General features: G+C 36.9%; 1 pseudogene; it reads right to left on the reverse strand.

Moving 5' to 3' along the window:
* Positions 1–2702: 2702 nt before the first annotated feature.
* On the reverse strand, positions 2703–8398 carry LOC129499101 (RNA-binding protein RO60-like; annotated as a pseudogene).
* Between the last annotated feature and the right edge of the window lie 17215 nt (positions 8399–25613).

The raw sequence follows: 25613 nt of genomic DNA on the forward strand, positions 1-25613 counted from the left end.
GTATTCATCAGAGATATTGATCTCATTCTTTCTGTTTTTCTTTTCTGTTCTTTTCTTTCTTTTTTTAATGATTTATTTATTTATTCATGAGATACATAGAGAGAGAGAGAGGCAGAGGAAGAAGCAGGCAGGCTCCCTGCAGGAGCTTGATGCAGGACTTGATACTGGAACTCGAGGATCATGCCCTGAGCCGATGGTAGATACTCAAACACTGAGCCACCCAGGCACCCCTCTTTTTCCTTTTTTTAAATCTGGTTTTGATATCAGAAAAAACCGGCTTCATACAATGAGTTGACAGTGTTCTAGAGGGACTATTTTAATATTTGAATTCTGAAATTGCTTTCATCCTAATGTCTTTCATTGTCTAGTCACCAGATAATGAGTGAGACGGTAATGCCTTATATTGAACATTTGTTTCTTAAAAAACCCTTCAGATTGTTGAATAAAATAAATCAATTTTGAGTTGATTGTTGTGCATTGTGTATGGTAAGTGTTTAAATTCTTTTTCTTTTTTTTGCATGTGTATATCCAATTTTTCCAGCAACATTTGTTGAATAAACTATCATTTCCTGTTGTCTACTTTTGTTTTTATCCTGTTGTGTTTTTATCAAGCATCAGTTGACTCTATATGTGTGGGTTTATATCTGGGCTCTCTATTCAGTTTTATTGGTCTATCTCTTAATACTAGTACCATACTGTTTCAATTACTATAACATCATAACATAGTCTGAAATCAAGATGTGTGATGCTTCTGGCTCTCTTCTTCTTTATCAAAATTACTGTGGTTATTTTGGGTGTTTTATAGTTCCATGTGAGCTTTTGGATTATTTTTTCAATTTCTGTAGCAAATGCCTTAGGATTTTTTTTATGGAAATAGCATCAAATGTGTAAATTACACTGAGTAATATTGTCATAATCAATATTAAGTCTTTCAATCTGTGAACATGAGATGCCTTTCCATTTATTTCTGTCTTTTTCAATTTTGTTCATCAATGTTTTATGGTTGTCAGTGTATAAATCTTTCATTTCCCTAGTCAGGTTTTTTTTTAAAATAAATATTTTATTCTTTTTGATGCTGTTGTAATTGAGACTGTTTTCTTAATTTCCTTTTCAGATGGTTTATTGTTAGTGTATAGAAACACAATTGATCTTTGTTGATTTTATATCCAACAACTTTATTGAATTTGTCTATTGGTCCTAACAGTTTTTCTTTGCATGTGAATATAGGGGAAAAGCTTCTTGACATTGGTCTTGGCAATGATTTTTTGGATATTACACAAAAACATATGAAATAGAAGCAGAAGTAGACAAGAAGGACTACATAAAATTAAAGTGACTTTGCAAAGGAACCAATAAAAAAATCAAAAGGCAACCTATGGATTGGGAGAAAATATTTCCCATGAGAAAATATGTATCTGATCAGAAGTTAGAATCAAAAATATATAAAGAACTCTTACAACTCAATATCAAAAAAACAAATAACATGATTCATTTTAAATTAAAAATAGACCTACCATATGAGCCAACAACCCTCCTTCTGAATATATGTTCAGATGATTTAAAATCAAGATCTTGAAGGGATGTGTGCTCCCATGTTCATTGCATCATCAGGCACAATTGCTAAGATATAGATATAATCTAAAATAATTATAGATGGATAACTTCAGTAGGTCTGTTGTACAACATAGTGTTTATAGCTAACAGTACAGAACTGTGGTTTTTTTAGTGTAATGAAAAGGAAGTTTAATATACACAAATAAAATAGAAAAAAATTTTCTTACAGATTGGTTAGTGGTAATGTTATTCAGAAGTTGCCTTTCAAACCTGAAAGACCTAGCTTGCTTTATTATCTTTTGTACACTATTAAAAAAGAGTGTTTTGTCACAAATGAATAATGAACAGAAATACGTCATCGACATGTTTACACTCAGGAAATATCTAAAACCCACTTACAATTGACTAAAAAAATAGGTAAAGATAATTAGAATATTTAAAGTAAGGTAAAAGCTAATCTGGTTACAGGTGAGATAATAATTGTCATACAGATTTAGGAGTGGGGGAGCTAAATGCTTGAAACAGTCTGTTTGTTTCATTTGGTAAGACTATGAAAAAAGAAAAAGTGTGGCTACATGTGGCTATTATTTCAGCACAAATTGTGAAGTTATGTCCCCACTCAGCAATAAAATGCACCAAAACAAAAAGCAAACCAAATAGGCTTCCTCAGGTGACACAAACTTTAGTGTCTTTTCTCAGGGGTTTTCCCTATTTTTCTGGTTAATGTAACAACCCTACATGTGTAAATAAAATATCAGATTCAAAGTATCTTTTTCACTGAGTAAGAAAGCTGCTATTTATGTGATCTTAGAAAACTCCAAGAATTTGTAAAACCTGTTCATAATTTAATCAAATTTCTTTTTTTTAACCCCTTGGTATAAAAATTTATAGATGAATTTCATATTCCATCACAGTTACATGTTACAGTGCATTTTAGAATATTTGGACATTATCAAAGCTGTCCTTTCCCAATGCAAACGTTTATGAAAACTTTAAGCACTTTTCAAACAAGTGACATGACATGGAACTACTTATACTTTTGGCTCTCACTTCTTTTAAGTACAAATGTGATTATTCACCACAGCAAAACTGTTTGACTATTTTACAGTATCTGTCATCTTTCATTGGATTAAGATTAGCTAGGAAGTAGCTACATATTTTTAGCGAGATCACGGACGACAATGGACCTCCTTAGTTCATGCTGGTGCTTATGGTTAAATCACATCTAATGTGAAATTTCGAATTACATCCAGAGCTCCAGTATCAAAGCCACACATATCCAACATGCCTCTATCATCTGGGTCTGCAATGGTAAAACCATTCGATGTCATTCCACAAACAATCAATTTAGCTGGAATGTCCATTTTCTTTCCATACTCCTTCAGAGCAACAGCAGGACGGATACTTCCAGCAAAGGTCTCATTATCAGTGAAGACAATGAAGACATCAGCAGCTGTGTTTGTCTTCTGAGCCCAGATCATTGGAAGAGAGCAATCAGTTCCACCTGCTGGGATCTGACTCATAGCCATTAAAACTTGTTGTAATGTCATATCTGTAGTTACTGGACATGGTACCATTTCATCTGAAAAAGCAACTACATAAGAATCTTTTTCTGTTCATGTAACAACCATGCACATTGCTGCAGCAACTGTGCTAGCATTGAGTACACTACCCAAAACTCTTTGGTTCATAGAAGCACTGACATCAATAGCCAGCAAAAAACGTTTTCCAGTTGGCTCCACTGTCTTAAATGTTTTGTCAAAAGCAGCATCCAAAGCTTTCAAAATTTCCTCATCAGGACGCCACTTCAGTTTTCCTCTAAGCAAATGACTACTAATTCAGAACTGTGCATTTCAAAATTTGTTAATAGGATAGATTTAGTGTCACGTGTTTTTACCACAAAACAAACACATGAACAAAGGATTACAAATAAATTTTGGGAGGTGTTTAATATGTTTATTACCTTCATTGCAGTGATGGTATCACAACTGTTTCTGTGCAAACTCATCAAACTGTACACATTAAATATGTGTAGTTCCTTATATATCAATTATGCCTCAATAATTGTTTTTTAATAAAAGAAAAAAATGCTGTAAATTACAGAGGAAAAAGACAGAAATGGAAAAGCTATGCTGTTTGTTACCTATCTCATAAGTTCAACCAATTAATCACTGGGGATATTAACTATCAAAAGTTAAACTTAAATATAGAAATATTTTCTCAGGGCAGCCCGGGTGGCTCAGCGATTTAGCACTGTCTTCATCCCAGGGCCTGACCCTGGAGACCTGGGATCAAGTCCCATGTCAGGCTCCCTGCGGAGTCTGCTTCTCCCTCTGCCTGTGTCTCTGCCTCTCTCTCTCTCTCTCTCTCTCATGAATAAATAAATAAAATCTTTAAAAAAAGAAATATTTTCTCAGAGTATATTGCCAAAAAGAAAAGAAAAGAAAAGAAAAAAAGCTCTAATAACAAAGCCTTGATTCTAATACTTCAAGCAACAGATTAACTTTGAGAACATTATGCTAAGTGAGATAAGCCAATCACAAAATATAAATACTGTAGGGTTAAATTTCGATATCTAGAGTAGTTAAACTGATAGAAACAGGAAATGGAATGGTGGCTGCCAAAGTCTGGGAGTAAGGAGAAGTGGGGAGTTGTTAAATGAGTATAGATTTTCAGTTTTGTGAGATGAAAAATTCTGGAGACTGGCTGTGTAACAAAAGTAAATATACATGACACTACTGAACTGTGCTCTTAAAAATGATAAAAAGGGGGGATCCCTGGGTGGCACAGCGGTTTGGCGCCTGCCTTTGGCCCAGGGCGTGATCCTGGAGACCCGGGATCGAATCCCACATTGGGCTCCTGGTGCATGGAGCCTGCTTCTCCCTCTGCCTGTGTCTCTGCCTCTCTCTCTCTCTCTGTGACTATCATAAATTTAAAAAAAATTATAAAAAGGCAAATTTTATACTATTTGTATTTTTCTACAATTTAAACAAAAATTATTGTAGTTATTTCTTCTCATACAGCATTTCATAGGAATTTTCAATAACTTTGATCTCTTAAATCACATTTGTCAGTGTTACCAGTTCACATAATGTAGCTTTGAGAAACAAATTTTTATTTAGCTATATTAAAAAGATGAAAAGTAATTGTGAGTACCACATTGTTTTGTATACCAGAAACAAAATAAAATAAAGGATCAATATATTATATCTAAGTAGAAGATATTGTGTCTCAAAGTCCCATATAAAAAGGTAGAAATTGGGGGGGGGAGGCTTTTTTCTTTTTAGATTTTGTTGATTGGTTAATTTATATTAGAGAAAGAGAGAGAGAGAGAGCAATACAGAGGGAAATTGAGAGGGAGAAACAGACTCTTCACTGAGCAGAGAGCAGGACATAAGGCTCAATCCCAGGATCCTGAGATCCTGACCTGAGCCAAAAGGCAAACACTTAACCAACATAGCCACCCAGGCACTCCAGGGTGTAATTTGTTGAGAATGAAAAGAGAATATATATTTTTATTACATAAAATAATATTTGAATGTTCATTTATTGGAGTATTTTTTTCATGTAATCAGCAAAATGGGAGAACAGAGTGAGCAACTTCTACTGGGTTATTCTGTGAACATTTTATATTCCCAACCTGTTTGAGAGGCACTATAAGAATAAGAAAGTATATTTGCCATTTTGTTCTCTTTTAGGAAGCCAAGAAAAATGAGATGTATATCACTCTCATCACATTCTGATGATTAATTGTGTAACTTCAGGATTCCAAAGAGAAACATAGCAGTGCCACCATGTAGTATTTTAAAGTTTTGGCTCATCATTTTTATACAGAAAGATTTATAAAGTATTGAATTTATAGAAAAAATAATTCAAATATCTCAAAAGAGAAACATATGTGACAAAATACTTGTTACCTAACCCATTACCCATTCTCTTTTTTTAGTAAAAAAAAAAAAAAAAAAAACAGTTTCTTTCAACGCAGTATGTAATAAGCAAAAGGAATCTGTTTCTAGGCTCCCCAGCAGCTGGTGAGACCATGTGAGTAAGTTTGGGGCAATGAAGTTTAAGCTAAGGTGTTGTTTTACTTCAAGGAAACATCCACAAGAATAAGCTGGCACAAAATCCTTTGCTACTTTGTTTATTCCTCTTTCCTTTTTCTCTGATGGCTACATACTATCATGTTGATTGGATAGTATTTAGTGCTGAATTTAGTTTATTTTTTAAAATATTTTATTTACTTATTTGAGAGAGAGAGCACACAAGCAGGGGATAAGGGCAGAGGGAGGGGGAGAAGCAGACTCCCTGCTAAGCAGAGAGCCAGATAGAGTTCCAGGACTTTGGCATCAGGACTTGAGTTGAAGGCAGATACTTAATGATTGAGCCATCCAGGAGCCCCAGCGCTGAATTTAGTTTAAATAAAAGTCCATGTCTTGCTTAAGTAGTAATTACTTTAGGTTGTCTGCCACACGTAGGCAAAAGTAATCCCAACTGTACAAATTCAAAGCAGGGTATAAAACCATGATCACTAAATGGAAATAGGATAAGTGGAAAAGAGTCTTAATAGCAACAACAAGGTAAATGTATGTGTTATTAAATGCTTTAACATAGGTTTGATTACTATTTAATTTAGTTTGATATTTATTGTCATATATTTATAGAATCTAATTGTTTTACAAAGGTTGTTAACAATAGGAAAAAAAGAAGGAAAGTCATTTCACAATTCCTTTTTTAATGAAATATATCTAAATAATATGAGGCTTGCTTGTTTTTTCCTTCCTTCCTTCCTTCCTTCCTTTGTTTCTTTCCTTTCTTTTTCTATCTCTTCTCTCTCTTCTTCAGTAAGTTCAGATCTTTTGACTTTCCATTTTAGAAGATGAGAATTGAGCTCTGCTTCAACCTCCTGTTCCACAAAATACACAGACACATTTCATCCACCTAATGTATTGGTATATTAAATTCAGCTAGATCAGGAACACCTGGGTGGCTCAGTGATTAAGTGTCTGTCTTTGACATGGATCATGATCCTGGGGTACTGGGATCAAGTGCTGCATCAGGTTCCCCAGGGGGAATCTGCTTCTCCCTCTGCCTGTGTCACTACCTCTCTCTGTGTGTCTCTTATGAATAAAGAAAATCGTTTTTAACAAAATCTAGCTAGATCAGTATTCAATGTGTACTTTCATATGGCTATGTCAACACTAGTCACATCCAAACATGTAAGGCATTATGCTGTAATTGCTTTTCCTTTCCACCTCATTTTGCATTGCCTCAAAATAGTAATTTTCTTGTTTTATACATTTGTTTCCATCTATTTATTATCAATTCTCCACTAATGTCTTCTCAATTGTATAATATTCCTTTCAGGAGCACCTGGGTGCCTCAGTCAGTTAAGCATCAGACTCTTGGTTTCCGCTTATGTCCTTATCTCAGGGCCATGAGATGTAGCATCACATTCAGCTCCAAGCTCAGCATGGAGTCTGCTTGGGATTCTCTCTCTTCCTCTGCTGCTCCCACTCATTATCTCTCTCTCAAGTAAATACATCTTTATAATAAGTTATTCTCAAAATATGATGTAAATAAATAAATAAACAAAATTCCTTTCAAAATTGTCAAACTCATTCTTTTCAATTAATTCCATGTTTTTTTTTTTATGAAATCTCCAATGGAGCTTCCTGACTCTCTTCAATCTGGCCAAGTTTCTGATTAATTTCACTTTGGGCTATGTATATTATATAATATAACTTATTATATATACTACATTTAGCATATGTTTTATTATATATTATATATTATTACATATTATATACTGTATATTAATATATATTATGTACTCTCTGTATATTATATATGTGTATATATACATATATATATATAAAATCTCACCTATTTTTAGTGTTGCATTCTAGTTTCTGAAGAGCTTTTGTCTATCTGCCTGAGTTATTGCAACTTTTTATTAGGAATATTCATTTGCTTCCTGAGGAAAGTATATATAAGGCAAATTTGTTGAGCTCTTGCATGTCTACAACTGATCTACATTCTATCTCATGTTTAATTTACTTTTTATAAAGTGATTGGGCAAAGCATTTTAATTAGAAATGCATCTTAAAATTTTGAAAGCATTGTAATTGGCTTCTGGCTTCTAGTTTTGTTGAGAATTTTAAGCTTCTCTTTTTCGTGAACATTTCATTTTCCCTTTTCAGAAATTTTAGTTCTTTCCCCAGTGTTTTGAAATTTTATAAATGAATGCATTGTTTTAGGCCTATATTAATCCATTTAGTAGGATACTGAAATGTCACCTTTCTGCTTGAAAATTTTTCTTCCTCTATACTTTCTTTGTTTCACTGATTTTTTTTTCTCTTTGCTTATGTCTATAACTTTTATTTTGGACATTTTCCTCAACCCAGTAACCACTGGCTATTCATTCACATTTAAGTTTGGATAAGCTCCTTTTATACCTATGAACTAACATTCTAACAGGATCTGACTGGTCCATTTCATTAAGAAACCCTCAATATCTCTTTCTTTCTTTTTCTTTCTTTCTTTCTTTCTTTCTTTCTTTCTTTCTTTCTTTCTTTCACATGAGATGTATATCACTCTTTCTCTTTCCTTCTTTCTTTCTTTCTTTCTTTCTTTCTTTCTTTCTTTCTTTCTTTCTTTCTTCTTTTTTTCTTTCATTTTGACTCATCAGGTTCCCAAAAAGGAGATTTTTCCAATCTTCCATTTGGGGAAGAAGGTAGAGATAGCTGTATTTGACCGTCAACCTCTGGGATCCTAGCAAGGGAATAAACATTTAGGCTTTAAATATTTATTATCAACATCTTATTTAAATATATGCTTACCTCATGCTAAGCTCAAGAAGGACTAGGTCTTGCCTTAAGAGATCTGGGCAAAGATTGCATTGTCAGAGATCAAAGCCTAGAGGGAGTCATTCCTACTTAGCTTAATTGCAGATTTTAAAAGAGTACAGATATGCCAGTGATGTTTCTTCAGAAAAGCTGATGTCCAGATATGAGAAAGATCACATATATCCTTATTCTGAAATCAGAGGTATTTAAAATTAACATTACATAGTCATTAATTTAGACATGAGGAAATGCCAATTCATAGGAAGATTAAGAATAAAGTCAGGATTTAATGCAGATGAAATGGAGATTTGGGGTCTGGTTTTGGACAAATCGTGTAAATATTAATGAGCTAATCTGTCCTCCATCTGGTTCAGCCACTAGTAAGACAGACTGTACAATTGCCAGGCACCTTCTAACTCCCCTGTGTGGCTTCTATATCAAGAACTGATCTTCAATGCAGAACTAAAAGTAGTTGTATGAATGAAAAGACATTTAAGGTTAATCATCCAATTATATGAAGTGCATTTTTGGCCTCTATCTGTATACCACATTTTCTTGATTCCAAAATATATTCAATTATAAAAGACACTATTTATTTAATAATAATTTTTGCATAAAAACAACTTCTACCACATTAAAGGTACATACTGAGAGACATATTTCAATCTCAGAAACTAAAATAAGAAAATTTAGACCTCTTGTCCTTGAGAAACACAGAACAAAGCTTCTATTTCACTGTACTTGCAATTCAAGCAAATCTTCAAATAGAAATGGCATATATGATTTCATCTCCATAAATAGTACTGTAAACATTGCCTCTAAGAAAAGAAAGGGCACTGTCAAGTCCTCCTCATACAGTTGGTCTGTTCGAGTAAAAAGCACAGGGTCTTTTGCTTGACTAAGAACTAAAACAACTACAGAAGTCATTTAAAGACTTGGTTTGGAGAAATATAAATGTTATTTTATTTTCTCTAAATTGGAAAATATGTAAATGTATTTGTCTAGTGATGATCTTAAATATCAGTGAATTTTTCTCCAATTATCTCTATAATTACTTGGAAGTTTGACATTTCAAATATGGCACTGAGTGCGGAAACTTGACAAAGACTTGTTCCAGCTAGTAGGATCTAATGCAGGGTCAGCCTTGTGCAATAATCAACAATATCCGGGTCATTGAGTGGATAGGGTGGCAGATATAATTTTCATGGCTTTTAAACATCACATATAGCTGGACACATACATAGAGTTGGATATAAATACCTGCCTTGGATTTGAGAGTTTATCTCTAGGAAACACTGGATGAAGAGGTAGAAGAAAATTTCTGGATATTATGGTTTTCATCACCATTCTTGGGTTTGTCTCTTCCATTATACAGTAATTAATATGGCAGCCACAGGCCCATGTTTTTTAATTTTTATTTATTTTTAAAGATTTTATTTATTTATTCATGAGAGACACACAGAGAGAGAGGCAGAGACACAGGCAGAGGGAGAAGCAGGCTGCATGCAGGGAGCCCGATGCAGGACTCAATCCCAGGTCTCTAGGATCACACCCGGGCCGAAGGCAGATGCTCAACTGCTGAGCCACCCAGGGGTCCCAACACAGTCCCATTTTTAATGATTATCTGAAAAATGTGAAAGCTTTAACTATTTGCCAAATCATAGTCTATTATGGAATAAAATTAGATTTTTTAAAAAAACATCAATTCTATTGCTTTAATTGAGACATTTACATGAGGCATTTTGTTTTGTTTTATCCTGTCTTTTCTGAAAAGAGAGTGACCATGTATATCTGGGAGACATGTAAAATATTTTCTGTTTTTATGCTCCATGCTTTAGGAACCCTATCCATTAATTACACAGTAGAGTGATCAAGAGAAAATGGAATAGCTGTACCCGATCAGCATGACTTGCTTGGGTATGTTGTTCATTCTCTGGCTTGCATTGTTCAAGTCCAGAGCCAGTCATTTTGTTAGCAACTCATACATATCTTCAAAGGCAATGCTGAACAAGAAGGAAGTAATATCACTGTCTGTATCTTATTGCAATTACATTTCTTATATGCCGCCCATCCACAGGATGTAGTAATTACAAGATAACATGTCATTTCATAACCAACTATATCTATTTTTGCATAAATCCATTATATCTTTTTTCATTATAAGAATTATATATGCAAACAGTTCATTTCTTGCAGAAACCAGTGCAACTGCTTTTCCTTTCCACTCAGTGCTAAACTAGAAGTTATTTCAAGAGCAGACAGATGCTGGAATAGAGAATAGAGAGTTCATAGCATCAGCCCCCATAACATCTGGTACCTTCAAGAGTTTTTTATACATTACTATATTTTTTCTTAGTATATTTTTTTCTCATCATTTATTTCCGAACTCACTCCATCATTCACTTGACCCTCATCCTTTTTGAAATATTTTCCTTTAATTCAAATATGCAACATTTACTCATTCACTCATACCTAATTTGTATAAGACTTTGTTTTAGACACTGTAGATACCACAAATAAAATTCCTGTGCTCATATATTGTACATTCTGTTGGACAAAGACAAATAGTTTTAAAAATAAGTTATAAGTAGGATTACATTTAGGGAGGGAGAGATGTATGGAGCTTGACTGTTTCTCTCCTCTCTCCCTGGACTGGTGCCAAATGCAGGCCTGTATGTAAATGAGGTTTCAACATTTTCCTCCTCAGACAACTAGTTAGGGGAAACTCTTGAGGCTTCCAATGTGGGTCAGATATAGATATATTAGAAATATGAATCACCTGTTCTTGCACCTGTACTTACGACTTCAGGATGTATGGGGGCTTCATCTCCTAAAGATCTTTGGTACTTGATGATGGAGTTGTTTGGGAATGCTCAATTTTAGGGATTAGTGGAGCAAATGGAAAATGTCTATGTTACCTATTGAACTGTGTCCCATAATCTAGCCTTCAGTCTCTAATAGAAGCAATAGCAATACCACTACTACCACTACCAACAACAACAATAAAACAAACAAGCAAACAGTTGAGTAAGACTATGACATTATTTCACTTTTTTAGAGGCCATTGCTATGACTCTGCAACAAGACTCCATATAGCACCCAGATCTGCTACAGATATTGTGACTACCATTGAAGCTGTATCCTAAAAGATAAGCAGCAAAGAAGCTTGTCTTACAGATTTGATGACCTGTAAAGCCTTCTTTTGCTAAATTCCACTCAGGCCTTCAGGTTTTGATAATGAGTCAAAGCCACTAATGTGATATATGATGCCTCTGAAATCCAAAGAAGATATCTCTATGTCATTAGCAGATATAGCATATTACAACCTCCATTTTGCTTTGGATGAGCTATATTAACATTCATATGAACTCTGAAATTTTCATTAAGTCCATCGTCTTCAGAATCTCTGACAATTTACTTCTGATTTCATGGTATGCATGTATATTATCCCATACCTAAATTCCCACATTGATGAGAAGTTTCAGTTGAACTTCCATCTAATTAACATAATAAAGGATAGACCTTCAATACCATATTAGAATTTTTTTAATATCAAATTTATTTTGCATGAGCATCATTTTGTTCATATTTTAGAAAAACCAGCTAGGAAAATATTAGGAATCACTTCTAGACTGAACTGACACACTGAATCCAAAATTTCTGATAAAATGCAATCTTTTAACTTTGTTTCTTTTTCTGGTCTAGCACACCATAATCCATTTATATAAGTATTCTCCAAGTTTTTCCACCTTTTAAGTTAGCAAAATCTTATTACTAAGGGTAGGAGAGATCTATTCTCTCCAGGTTTGCTTGTAAGTAGCTTCCTGAGATATACTTGGGCATTGGCTGGGTTTCTAGTTATAGATGAGGAGACAGCAAAGGAGTTTGGATAGAGCTAGAGACATTTGTCTTTCCATGGGATTATTTTCCATTAGCATGTTGCCTGGCTTTTCCTGGTATCTTAGATTAAAGTTTGGATCAAAGTTTGGGATTGATGCCTGATGGGTGGTACCTGGGTCAAATGATCATACTCTCACTACAAAGGAAGTTGAGTAAGCCAATATATGGCATTTTTAACTTCAAAAGTGGAAATCAATCTCTGCCTCATAGGTTGAACATTACTTCTATATGGAAAGAGGGTCATTTTCCAGGCAGCAAAAGGAAAGTAAAATTCTACTAGAAAATTCCCTATTAGAGGTGACTTTGAAGCAGTAAATTTGGTTTAGAGTCAGCACAAGAGGTCTTATGGATCTCCCAAGGTTTTTTACAACCCAAGACTCCCAAGACTATTTTTTACAACCCAAGACTCCCAAGACTATTTACAACCTGGGATATAATTAAAAAGATTATAATAACCAAATGTTTGTCTGTATATTTTTAATAAATTTTATTTTAGAGCAGTTTTAAATTCACAGCAATATTGAGCAGAAGATACAGAGATTTTCCATGCAACCTCTGCCCACACACACATAAATAGCCTTCCCCATTGTCAACACACCCCACCAGAGTGGTAGACCTGCTACAATTGAGAAATCTACATTGATACATCATTATCATCCAAAGACCATACTTTATATTAGGATTCACTTTAGATATTGTACATTCCACAAGTTTAGACAAATGTATGACATATACCATCATAATAAACTATGCCCTTAAAATTCTCTGTGTTTAGCGTATCCATCCCTCTCCCTCACCTGCTGTAAATCACTGATCTTTTTATTATCTCCATATTTTTATCTTTTTCAGAATGTCATATAGTTGAAATTATGCAGCATGTAGCTTTTTAAGATTGGCTTCTTTCACTGAGTAATATGCACTTACGTTTTCTTCATGGTTTTTCATGGTTTAATAGCTCATTTCTTTTTAGCACTGAGTAATATCCCATTGACTGGATGTGTCACAGTTTACTTAGTAATTTGCCTACTGAAGGACACCTTGGTTATTTCCAAGTTTGAGCAAATAAATAAAACTGCAGATTTTTGTGTAGATGTAAGTTCTCTACTTCTTTGAGTAAATATCAAGGAACACAATTGCTAGATTAAAATGATAAGGGTATGTTTAGTTTTTAAAAAAAAAACTGACAAACTGTCATCTACAATGCTTGTGACAGTTTACATTCCCACTATTAATATGGGAGTTCCTTTCGTTTCATGTCCTTATGGTCATTTGGTGTTTAAATTTTGGGCCATTCTAATAGGGGTATAGTGGTATCTAATTGTTGTTCTCATTTGCAATTCTCTGATGACATTTAGTGTGGAGCATCTTTTCACCTGCTTAATTCCTACCTATATATCTTCTTTGGTGAAGTACCAGTTAAGATATTTGATCCATTTACAAACCAAGTTACTTCCTTATTGTTGAGGTTTTTTTTTCCCTTATATTAACCTTCTTTCTGTTGCATTGTACTAGGAGTTTAAAGAAACTTGGACTGTGCTATAAATTACGCATTTTTCCAGGAATCAAGTGGGAACCCAAGATGTGTAAAGGATTGTCTTCCCTACTAAATAACTTGGACCTAAGTATAAGAAATGCCATTGACATAGATTTTATAGGGAATGGCTCTATTATTTTTGAATCATGTTATACAATCAGAGCTGAAGGCACTTTTTAAAAATGACTTACTCCAACTCCTCATGAAACAAGTATTCTCTTTTCACCAATACTAATTCATAGTCCTCTTGTCTCTACTATCTCCAAATATGGAGAACACACAGCCTCCAGAAGTAGTCTAAGCTACTTATTGTAAGGCAATTCTGCTTGTGAGAAATCTCTTCCCAATGTCAATCCCAGATCTCTCTATGTCTTAAGCTGAATTCAGAAATGGACTTTGAGATGGAGATTTGTGTGCAGATTCATGACAAAATGCCCCCTAAACCAACACCTCTTAGAAAGCAAAGGAAATAGATTTGGTGGAGAGAGGAATTTAACTGGTGATAAGGATTCAGTTGATCCCTTGTGGAGGTCTAAAGTTGGCCTTTTTAAGTTGCCCTGCCTTGAGTAGAGGAAGATAGAGGGGTTTAACTCCCCATCATCTTCTATCCATGGGATTTGGGCTGTGGGAAGGGAACATAACACTGAATGAGTAGACTCTGTTTAGCTTAGGACAGTTTTCAAAGAGCCACCATCACTCCCAACAACCGAAGTGTGACCTCAATTCTGAACAGAGTATCTAAGCTTAACATCAGTTATTACCTATAACTTTTCCGCATTATTCCTTGTCTGTCTTCCAGAGCCAATGAAGTTCAACTCTTCTTCCACATGGGCCAAGAATATTAGAGTAGACATTTTTACCACTCATAAGTTTGTTAACTTTTTCTTTTATGATGGTTGCAATTATATACATTGCATATTTGTTCCTAGAATTGAATGGATAACATGGATGTGTTCTCCCTGCATACCATACAGTGAAATGGCTATTATCCATATACTTCTGATATTTTAATGCATCCTTACTTACAAAATGACCTTACTTTTTTGAAACTTTCACTACATGATTGACTAACACTAGTGATAGTGAATATTCATGAATTTCCCCCAGTATTTCTATTTTGCTTTATTCCTTGCTCTATTTCTCTACAGATAGTTTTATTGTACCCAAGGGCAGAAACTCATTATTTCTAAGAAATTCCAAATGGTCTAATATTAAAATATATAAATTTTCTGAAGAGCTTTTCTTATTCTCTACCTATTGCTCCTAGCCTAGAACATAGTAGGTTTTTTTTTTTTGTCTGAATACAGGAAGTTCAATTCCTAACTGACATGTAAATTTCTTTAGTTAATCCAAACTCAGATAAAGACACTGAGATTTCTTATGAAATTCTTCATTTCTTATGAAATGTGGCCTTTCTATTGTTACTCACATGCTTTATATCAGAGAGTTGATGAAATATAATGAAGACGAAAGAGCCAGACAGTCTCATGATTCTGGCCTTACTTGTTTCAATTCCCTTGAACTTTCTTGTGTGTAAGAAAGCAGCTTTGTTAACAGACTCCCTTGTGATTTTGAGGAGTGATGAGAAAATTCCAAACCAACTCTTCACTTTTAATTTAATTATATTGATGGAGCCTTACACTGAGAGTAACACTAGCTATCAATCAACTTTACCTACTTCCGTGCTCTGGAAAAACTCATCTCAGCTCTTTTTTTCCTCTCTTTTATCACTGTCTTCCTTTTTGTGATTAAGCTAAGATAAACCATCTTTCCAAAGAGAAGTCAGTATTCAGTTCAAATTCATTTTTGGTGGTCAAAGCAAATGGATGCATTTTCCTCATGATGTAGTTCACCATTCACTACGTTTTCATTTGTATTGTTTTCTTCATGATTGGAACATATTTATGATCAATATACTGTTTATAAGGAATGATTACTTCTTAGCTAAGGGCCATCGTCTAGGAAATTTTTTAAAAACGGGATAAAAAATAGTTTGCACCAGGCCAAGTTAATGGAACAACCAATTCCTCATCCTCTAATTCAGCCTGAATATCTATTTTAATTACAGTACAATATTTAGTTATTGATGGAAACTTCACATGTACTTACAATCCCATATAATTCAGAATTATTATAGTGCAATGCCAGGAGATAGTAGGAAAGCAGCAATTGCCTTCCAGGTAGTAGCCTTGTGTTTTATAAATTACATGTAGTCCAAGTAATTACTTGAAGTTCCTTGTAAATTAAAGCTACATTTTCTATAGCACTAAAAGAGGGCAAGAACTTGACATTTTTCTAGTAACCAATTGCTACGTGAATGTTAAATTTGATAGAATGCAATTTTTTTGTGTGTGAAAAGCAATGTTCTAAGTGCTTTATATTTAATAGTTTATTTATACTTATATGCTAGGAATGATGGCCCTTATTTGATAACCAAAGGAATGGAGACAGTGAAGTCAAATAAATTGTCCATGTTCACAGAGCCAGCCAAAGTACTGTCTAGATTTGAGTCCAGGCAGTCTTATGCCAAGTCCATGTCTAAACAATGTACCCTACTGCTTCTCTGATGCAGGAATTATTTTCACATGATAGATTAATACAGATATCATTCAAATAAAATATTTCAATTTTTTTAAAATAAATTTTATTATCAACCTTTACTTTCCTATAAAATATCACAATCTTTGATATTGTCAGTCAGTGTTTAACTTACAGTATTGCTGTCAGGATTCCACTATGGAATGATAAACTTAAGTGAAATGACATGTTACTTTGAAGGTTCTAGTGGATGAACATGTTTAAAGTCTCTAGGTATAATCAGGAGTCCAATATTTGTCATTAATTTTGTGACTTTGACATATTACTTGATAAGTATAGATGCTAGAATTTCAGGCCTTAAAATAAGACAGGTCAATTAAGTATAAAACTTTTACTTCTGAATCATTGAAATGTATCACTGTGGCTTGAACACAGCCTTTATCATAATTATCATTGGTATCATTTACTGAGCACATCCTTCATGATTTGCAAACATTATCTCATATAATCCTCACAGACCCAGGAGTAGGTGTTAGTTTTAGTTGAGAAGACTCAAGTTCAGAAAGATGAAAGTAACTTCTCCCAAATCCCACTAATCATCAGTCTCCAATCAGTGGCAAGGTGGTGGTGGAGCCTGGCTGAACTCTGGTTTACCTGATTCTGAAATTCACAAAACTGGGGATCCCTGGGTGGTGCAGCGGTTTGGTGCCTGCCTTTGGCCCAGGGCGTGATCCTGGAGACGCGGGATCGAATCCCACGTCGGGCTCCCGGTGCATGGAGCCTGCTTCTCCCTCTGCCTGTGTCTCTGCCTCTCTCTCTCTCTCTCTCTCTCTCTCTCTCTGACTATCATAGATTAAAAAAAAAATGAAATTCACAAAACTCTCCACAACAGGATAGCTCAGTAAATGATTAAGGCAAATAAGATGATAAACAAATTTTCCTGATGGCTAGATCACTGTTTCTATCAGTCAGGGTCCACTAGGAATGTAGAAACCACACCATATTAACAGAGAGAACTAAAGAGAAAGAATTAGTAACCTCATAAGTTGTTGCATATGTAACTAAAAGGGTAAAGAGAGAAATGTAAGTTATCACGGAGGTAGCAACTGCAGGAAGCAACAAACACCCTTATGGTCATGGAAACAAAGGGAGGGAACAAAGAGAAGACATTGGAATCATTAAAATGCAGAAATGGGACCCCATACACCTGAAACTCTGAAGTCCAAAGAGAAGGCGTTGCTTGGCTGGTGCTGGTTCTCATAGAGCGGGGAACAATAAAGCTGGTTTGAGAATATTGGAAAACTGCAAACTGGGAAGGCCCTGCTGTCACTGCAGTGAGTGAAGAAGCACTGCTGATGTGTGACATCCACTGGGATGACAGAAACACCAGGAAACAAACAAGAAGGAGCAAATCCCATCTCCCTTGTCCAGTCTGACTGTCCTGATTAGTAGGAGAGCCTTACCTAGAATGAACAAGCAATTCAGAAGTGTAGATTGAAGAGTCCCAGCACCAACCTCAGAAAGGAGAGAATAGAGGAAGTGAGTTTGGAGCTGAACTATAATAGCTTAATAATTAGCACCATGTTAAAATTAATTCTGGATATCATCTGCACTCCCAGGTCTATTGTACTTTTTAGGATCCATCCTTCATACATCCATGTACCTGTGGGAGAAACTTTGTGTTTATATTTGAGTGGCCTGGGATTTTTTTAAAATAAATCTTTCTTTCTTTCATTCTTTCTTTCTTTCTTTCTTTCTTTCTTTCTTTCTTTCTTTCTTTCTTTCTCTATCTCTACTTTTTATCCCTCTAATATCTTAAATGTCTCCCTTCCCATCTTGATTTTTGACCACCTGGAATACCAAATTATGATTTATAAGAATAAGTGGAAAACAAAGTAAACACAGATTCAAAAAGAAAGAAAGGAAAGGAAATGTGAAAAAATATTTTCTTATCTAGTAAGTTCACATTTCATGATTCCACAAAATAACTTGTGAATTTGCGATAAAATATTAGATGCCTTTTATTTTAACATTCTTAATGGAAGGTAGAGAGAAAAATATGTCACATGTATCCAGGGTCTATCTTCAATACTTCTCTTCAGCACATTCAGTAGACGGCAAAATAAATTATTTGTATTGTCACAATTACATTGGTTTCATAAATGTTTTATCATTAAACTCCATTTTCTCATATAATATCCTTGTTGCTAAAATTATTTTTGCCTTTAACAATAGTACTTGACAGGTATACAATGTAGGATAAATAATTAGTATGAAATCTTAGTTCTTTTATGAGAACTAAGCCAATGCCAAGGAATATAGATCAAATTTGTGCCATTCCCTTTCATGGATGCTGGAATACAGTTCTGAAAGCAAATCTAATCAATACCTATTTATTATGTTCCTATCATCTGTCAGGGTCTAAGCATTGGGAATTAAAATTAGAATAAAGTAAATAGCATCTAGATATGGAAGAGATTAAAGGAATTATGGGAAATATATACAACTCTATGCCAATAGATTTTAATATCAAGATTAAATGGGAATGGGAATGGAAATATTTAGGGAAATATCAATTATAAGTAACTCAAGAAAAATAAAAAAGCTAAACTATTGTTAACCATAAAATGATCCATATTTGTTCAAAAGTTATACACAAGGGGATCTCTGGGCAGCTCAGCGGTTTAACGCCTGACTTCGGCCCAGAGCGTGATCCTGGAGTCCCGGGATTGAGTCCCACATTGGGCTCCCTGCATGGAGCCTGCTTCTCCCTCTGCCTGTCTCTCTCTCTCTCTCTCTCGGTCTCTCTCTCTCTCGAATAAATAAATAAAATATTTAAAAAAATGAAAGGTGGCAGGCCCAAATCTTTTAACAAATATCTTCTAGCTCACTTTTAAGGTTACAGACCTCAGTTAAATTAAAAGATATAATTTAATTTGGCAGGAAAACAGGATAGAAATACTTAAAGTCATCTTAAATTAACACATAAATGCAACATATATCTTTTTCTTATTCCAACTATTGAAAGGGAAACCATAGTTCCCGCTCCTTTGCCCTTCAATATGGAGGGAATATTCATTAGCTTAACATGTCTGCTGTATCAATTTGCCACCTCACTTACCGATGAAAGGAGTATTTTCTGTTGAGTGAGCTTATTTGGGCTAAGGAAATAGGCATGATTAGACCACACATATACCATTTGTCTTTCTTTAAGTTGATTTGCCCCTAAAGAGTATGTGTTATCTGACGTGTTATCTGCAATAAGCTAACTAGCATACTTTCTGTGCCTTAACAACACGCATAGTTCCCTAGCACCATCAATGACTGCTTAGGTAAATCTAATTTTGGGACATAGATTTAGGAAATTCATTATTTTATAACATTTAAAACATATCTTTCCACTAGCCTTTATTGATAATAAAGGTGGCACTTTAACTTTACCTGCTTAATGTGTTTTCTCCATTAGTGATGATATTTATAGAGCTTCACAAAACCTAATACTTCCTAGCATTTTTATCTTGAAGCTGAAAAGTGTATTTTAACATTTTTCTGGAAAAATAAATATACCAACTAAATGTCAGCTAAATTTGAGGAAAATAAAATAGAAAAGAGAATATATTAGAATATAAATAAAACTCATAAATAAAATGTGTTACTACCGAACGATCAGACCTGTCACATCAAGTGGATATCAGGTGACCACAGGTAGTGTAGGACTCTTGAAAATCATCATGTGTAGGATGAACATATGTGCAATTTTTTTTTTGCTTTTTTGAAATCATTCTTTAAGCTACATTATAAAAGTATCTAAAGTCCACTTTTAAATAATATGGAATGAATTCAGGATATCAAAAGACTATGCTTTATGTTACCAGAAGTCATTCTCTTTGCTCACTCTATTGTTCAATATCATTTTATCTGCTGTAATAGCAGGTCCACATTGCTAGGACCTGGATGTTTGAATTTCCCTTTCCTTTAATGCTATATATGCAAGTACATATCATTTACTTAGGCCCCAATTCATTAGGAACTACTTGTGTGTTTCATGGATTGGGACACACTATGCTTAAAGGGTCTTTACCTTCAAAAGTTATAGGTGAAATTGCTCTTTGAGTCCTGAAATTCACTTTAAAGAATAAAATATGAGCATATACCTATGTAATTGACAAAGTTCAAGCAAATTTACTCAGGACAGGAGTGTGTTTCAAATAGAAAATGCTTTACAATGAATCACAAGCATGACTAAATTGGAATACCCAATTGAAATATCAAAATAAAATAAAAAACATACCTCTAGGTTATTCAGTTTTTAAGAACAGGTTGTAATATTATGTTTTCTCCATCTAATCTTTGGAATTAAGGTTGTTGAGAATATGACTAAAATGTGACTAAATGTTGAAATCTTGTAATTTGATTAAATTTTGGCTCTCAATCCTAAAATTATATGTGGTCTTTGGAAAAACAAAGAAATCTGGAAAGGTTTTAACATATATTCTAACATTGCAATATTGAAGTTACATATTGAATAAAATATTTATATATTTACGGTTCCATTCAAAATTAGCAAAAGAATAAGAGAATAAAGTCTGTATAATTCAATGGACTGGTCTTAACAAATTAACCACAAGACAAAAATCAGGTGAATAACATGAGTAAATTTGCTAAAGAAACATGAGTTTATGAGTAAGTCAGGCAGGTGATTATAAAATATTGTTCCACAGAAATGTTCTGTTCAGATATGTGCTGCTTTTGAGTGTTTGTTCCCCCAAACACATGTATTAATGGCAGGAAGAAAAAAATATTAAGCAAAATGTACTTCAATATAATGTTAACTCGGGGGGAGGGGGCAAGATGGCAGAAGAGTAGGGTCCCCAAGTCACCTTCCCCACCAAATCACCTAGATAACTTTTAAATCATCCTGAAAACCTACAATTTTGGCTTGAGATTTAAAGAGAGACCAGCTGGAATGCTACAGTGAGAAAAGTTTGCGCTTCTATCGAGGTAGGAAGACGGAAAAAAAAAATAAAGAAATAAAAAGCATCCAAGGGGGAGGGGCCCCGCGAGGAGCCAGGCTAAGGCAGGGGCGAGTGTCCCCAGGACAGGAAAGCCCCAGCCCGGAGGAGCAGGAGCTTCATCAATCTTCCCGGAGGGAAAGGCACTCGCAGGGAGTTGGAGCAGAATCCCTCAGGCTCCCAGGGGCACTAATAGAGCACCTGCGCCCCGGGAAGAGCCCCACACCCCACGCCGAGCTCCTTAAAGGGCTGCAGCGCAGACACAGCTGGACCCGGGAGCAGCTCGGAGGGGTTCAGCCGCGCTCTGCAAGGAGGAGGCTGCGGCGGCCAGGAGCACAATTCCAGCAGCGCAGGCCCCAGAGCCCAGGGCACCGGGGGACACAGCCCAGGATCCAGCACTCCCCCAGGGATAGGCAGAGGCCGGGAGGGCCCAGGACAGCGAGGAGCTCCTGCCTCCCGGTGGCCCCAAGCTGTGCAGATCGGTGCCCCCGCCCCTGGAGCATCCAGGCCCCTGCAGACTGGGAGCTTGACTGGGAGCTGCTGTACTACTGCGGGAGCGGACTCCAGGGCTGGAGAGCTGGCCGCCACCACTATTGTTCCTCCTGAGGCCTCACAGGGTAAACAACCCCCACTGAGCCTCACAGTGGCCTCACAGGATAAACAACTCCCACTGAGCTGTGCACCAGGCAGGGGGCTGAGCAGCTCCCCCAGGTGCTCACACCTGAGAATCAGCACAGCAGACCCCTCCCCCAGAAGACCAGCTAGACAGACAGGGGAAAAGCAAGCAGCACTGGAAAGTTCCAGGGGATGTCGAGGGATTTACAGTATGTAGAATCAGAGGATACTCCTCCTTCTTTTTGTTTTCTGTTTGCTTCTCCCCCTTTTTCTTATTTTTTTCCTTTTTTTTCTTTCTTTTTTTCTTTTTCTTTTCTCTTTTCTCTTCTCTCTTTTTTTTATATAAATTAATTTTTATTGGTGTTCAATTTACCAACATACAGAATAACACCCAGTGCTCATCCCGTCAAGTGTCCCCCTCAGTGCCCGTCACCCATTCACCCCCACCCCCCGCCCTCCTCCCCCTCCACCACCCCTAGTTCATTTCCCAGAGTTAGAAGTCTTTATGTTCTGTCTCCCTTTCTGATATTTCTCACACATTTCTTCTCCCTTCCCTTATATTCCCTTTCACTATTATTCATATTCCCCAAATGAATGAGAACATACACTGTTTGTCCTTCTCCGGTTACTGTGGCCAAGTTCAAAAAGGGTGTTGCCTGAGTTCTCCTCTGGGATTTTGATGGAATCTTGTCTCTCATTTAGATCTTTCATCTATTTTGAGTTTATCTTTGTGTATGGTGCAAGAGAGTGGTCCAGTTTCATTCTTCTGCATGTGGATGTCCAATTTTCCCAGCACCATTTATTGAAGAGACTGTCTTTCTTCCAGTGGATCGTCTTTCCTCCTTTATCGTATATTAGTTGACCATAAAGTTCAGGGTCCACTTCTGGGTTCTCTATTCTGTTCCATTGATCTATGTGTCTGTTTTTGTGCCAGTACCACACTGTCTTGATGAACACAGCTTTGTAGTACAACCTGAAATCTGGCATTGTGATGCCCCCAGATATGGTTTTCTTTTTTAAAATTCCCCTGGCTGTTCAGGGTCTTTTCTGATTCCACACAAATCTTAAAATAATTTGTTCTAAGTCTCTGAAGAAAGTCCATGGTATTTTGATAGGGATTGCATTATACGTGTAAATTGCCCTGGGTAAAATTGACATTTTCACAATATTAATTCTGCCAATCCATGAGCGTGGAATATTTTTCCATCTCTTTGTGTCTTCCTCAATTTCTTTCAGAAGTGTTCTATAGTTTTTAGGATATATTTTGAGAACCATTTGAATGGTAAATGGTTCTCCAACGTTTTATTTTCAGGTTGTAGGTGTCTTTCTGTCTAAAATGAGTCTCTTGTAGACAGCAAATAGATGGGTCCTGTTTTTTTATCCAGTCTGAAACCCTGCGCCTTTTGATGGGGTCATTAAGCCCATTCACGTTCAGAGTTACTATTGACAGATATGAGTTTAGTGTCATCATGATATCTATTTAGTCCTTGTTTTTGTGGATTGTTCCACTGAACTTCTTCTTAAAGGGGAGTTTTAAGAGTCCCTCTTAAAATTTCTTGCAGAGCTGGTTTGGAGGTCACATATTCTTTCAGTTCCTGCCTGTCTCGGAAGCTCTTTATCTCTCCTTCCATTTTGAATGAGAGCCTTGCTGGATAAAGTATTCTTGGTTGCATGTTCTTCTCATTTAGGACCCTGCATATATCCTGCCAGCCCTTTCTGGCCTGCCACGTCTCTGTGGAGAGGTCTGCTGTTACCCTAATCTTCCTCCCCATGAAAGTCAGGGACTTCTTGTCTCTTGCTGCTTTAAGGATCTTCTCTTTATCTTTGGAATTTGCAAGCTTCACTATTACATGTCAAGGTGTTGAACGGTTTTTATTGATTTTAGGGGGGGATCTCTCTATTTCCTGGATCTGAATGCCTGTTTCCCTTCCCAGATTGGGAAAGTTTTCAGCTAGGATTTGTTCAAATACATATTCTGGCCCTCTGTCCCTTTCGGCGCCCTCGGGAACCCCAATTAAACGTAGGTTTTTCTTCCTTAGGGTGTCATTTAATTCCCTTAATCTGTCTTCATGGTCCTTTAATTGTTTGTCTCTTTTTTCCTCAGTTTCCCTCTTTGCCATTAACTTGTCTTCTATGTCACTCACTCGTTCTTCCACCTCGTTAACCCTCGTCGTTAGGACTTCTAGTTTGGATTGCATCTCATTCAGTTGATTTTTAATTTCTGCCTGATTGGATCTAAATTCTGCAGTCATGAAGTCTCGTGAGTCCTTAATGCTCTTTTCTAGAGCCACCAGTAGCTGTAGAATAGTGCTTCTGAATTGGCTTTCTGACATTGAAGTGTAATCCAGATTTTGTAGCTCTGTGGGAGAGAGGGCTGTTTCTGATTCTTTCTTTTGAGGTGAGGTTTTCCTTCTAGTCATTTTGCTCAGTGCAGAGTGGCCAAAAACAAGTTGTATCGGAACACGGGGGAGTATAACTGGTCCGTCCAGCTGGTCTTCTGGGGGAGGGGCCTGCTGTGCTGATTTTCAGGTGTTAGCACTTGGGGGAGCTGCTCTGCCCCTGCCTGCTGCAGGGCTCAGCGGGGGTTGTTTACCCCGTGAGGCCCCAGGAGGAACAGCAGCAGTTGCTATGGCAACTCTGGAAGCCTGGAGTCAGCCTCCGCAGGAACTACGGGGCTCGGGGCTCTCGGTTCTCTGTCCGCAGGGCCTGGAGGCTCCGGGGCGGGGCCGCTGATCTGCTCAGCTCGGGGCAGGAGCGTCCTTGCTGTCCTGGGCCCTCCCGGCCTCTGCCTGTCCCGGGGGAGGCCGGATCCTGGGCTGTGTCCCGGCGCCCTGTGCCCCGGGGCCTGCGCTGTTGGATTCGCGCTCCCGCCCCGCAGCCCCCTCCCTGGAGCCGCCGCCCGAGCCCCTCCGAGCTGCTCCGGTCGGTCCCCGCCGTGCGCGCTGCAGCCCTTAGGGAGCTCGGCGCACTCCCCGGGGCGCAGGTGTCTGTTAGTGTCCCCGGGAGCCCGAGGGCATCCCCGCCCTCCTGGGTCCTGCTCCAACTCCCTGCGAGCCCCTTTCCGCCCGCCCGGGAAGGTTGGTGCAGCTCCTGCTCCTCCTGGACGGGGCTCTCCTGTCCTGGGGACACTCGCCCCGGCCTCAGCCCGGCTCCTCGCGGGGCCCCTCCCCCTCGGAGGCCTTTTGTTCCTTTATTTCTTTTTCCCCGTCTTCCTACCTGGATAGAAGCGCGGACTCTTCTCACTGTAGCATTCCAGCTGGTCTCTCTTTACATCTCAGGCCGAATTTGTAGATTTTCAGGATGGTTTGAAGGTTATCTAGGTAATTTGGTGGGGACAGGCGATTTGGGGACCCTGCTCTTCCGCCATCTTGCCCCTCCTCTCTCTTCTCTCTTTTTCTCCTTTTCCCAGTACAACTTGTTTTTGGCCACCCTACACTGAGTAAAATGACTAGAAGGAAAACCTCATCTCAAAAAAAAGAATCAGAAACAGCCCTCTCTCCCACAGAGTTACAAAATTTGGATTACAATTCAATGTCAGAAAGCCAATTCAAAAGCACAATTATAAATCTATTGGTGGCTCTAGAAAAAAAAGCATAAAGGACTCAATAGACTTCA

The sequence above is a fragment of the Nyctereutes procyonoides genome, unplaced genomic scaffold (assembly GCF_905146905.1).
Source record: "Nyctereutes procyonoides isolate TBG_1078 unplaced genomic scaffold, NYPRO_anot_genome, whole genome shotgun sequence".
Classification (NCBI taxonomy): domain Eukaryota; kingdom Metazoa; phylum Chordata; class Mammalia; order Carnivora; family Canidae; genus Nyctereutes; species Nyctereutes procyonoides.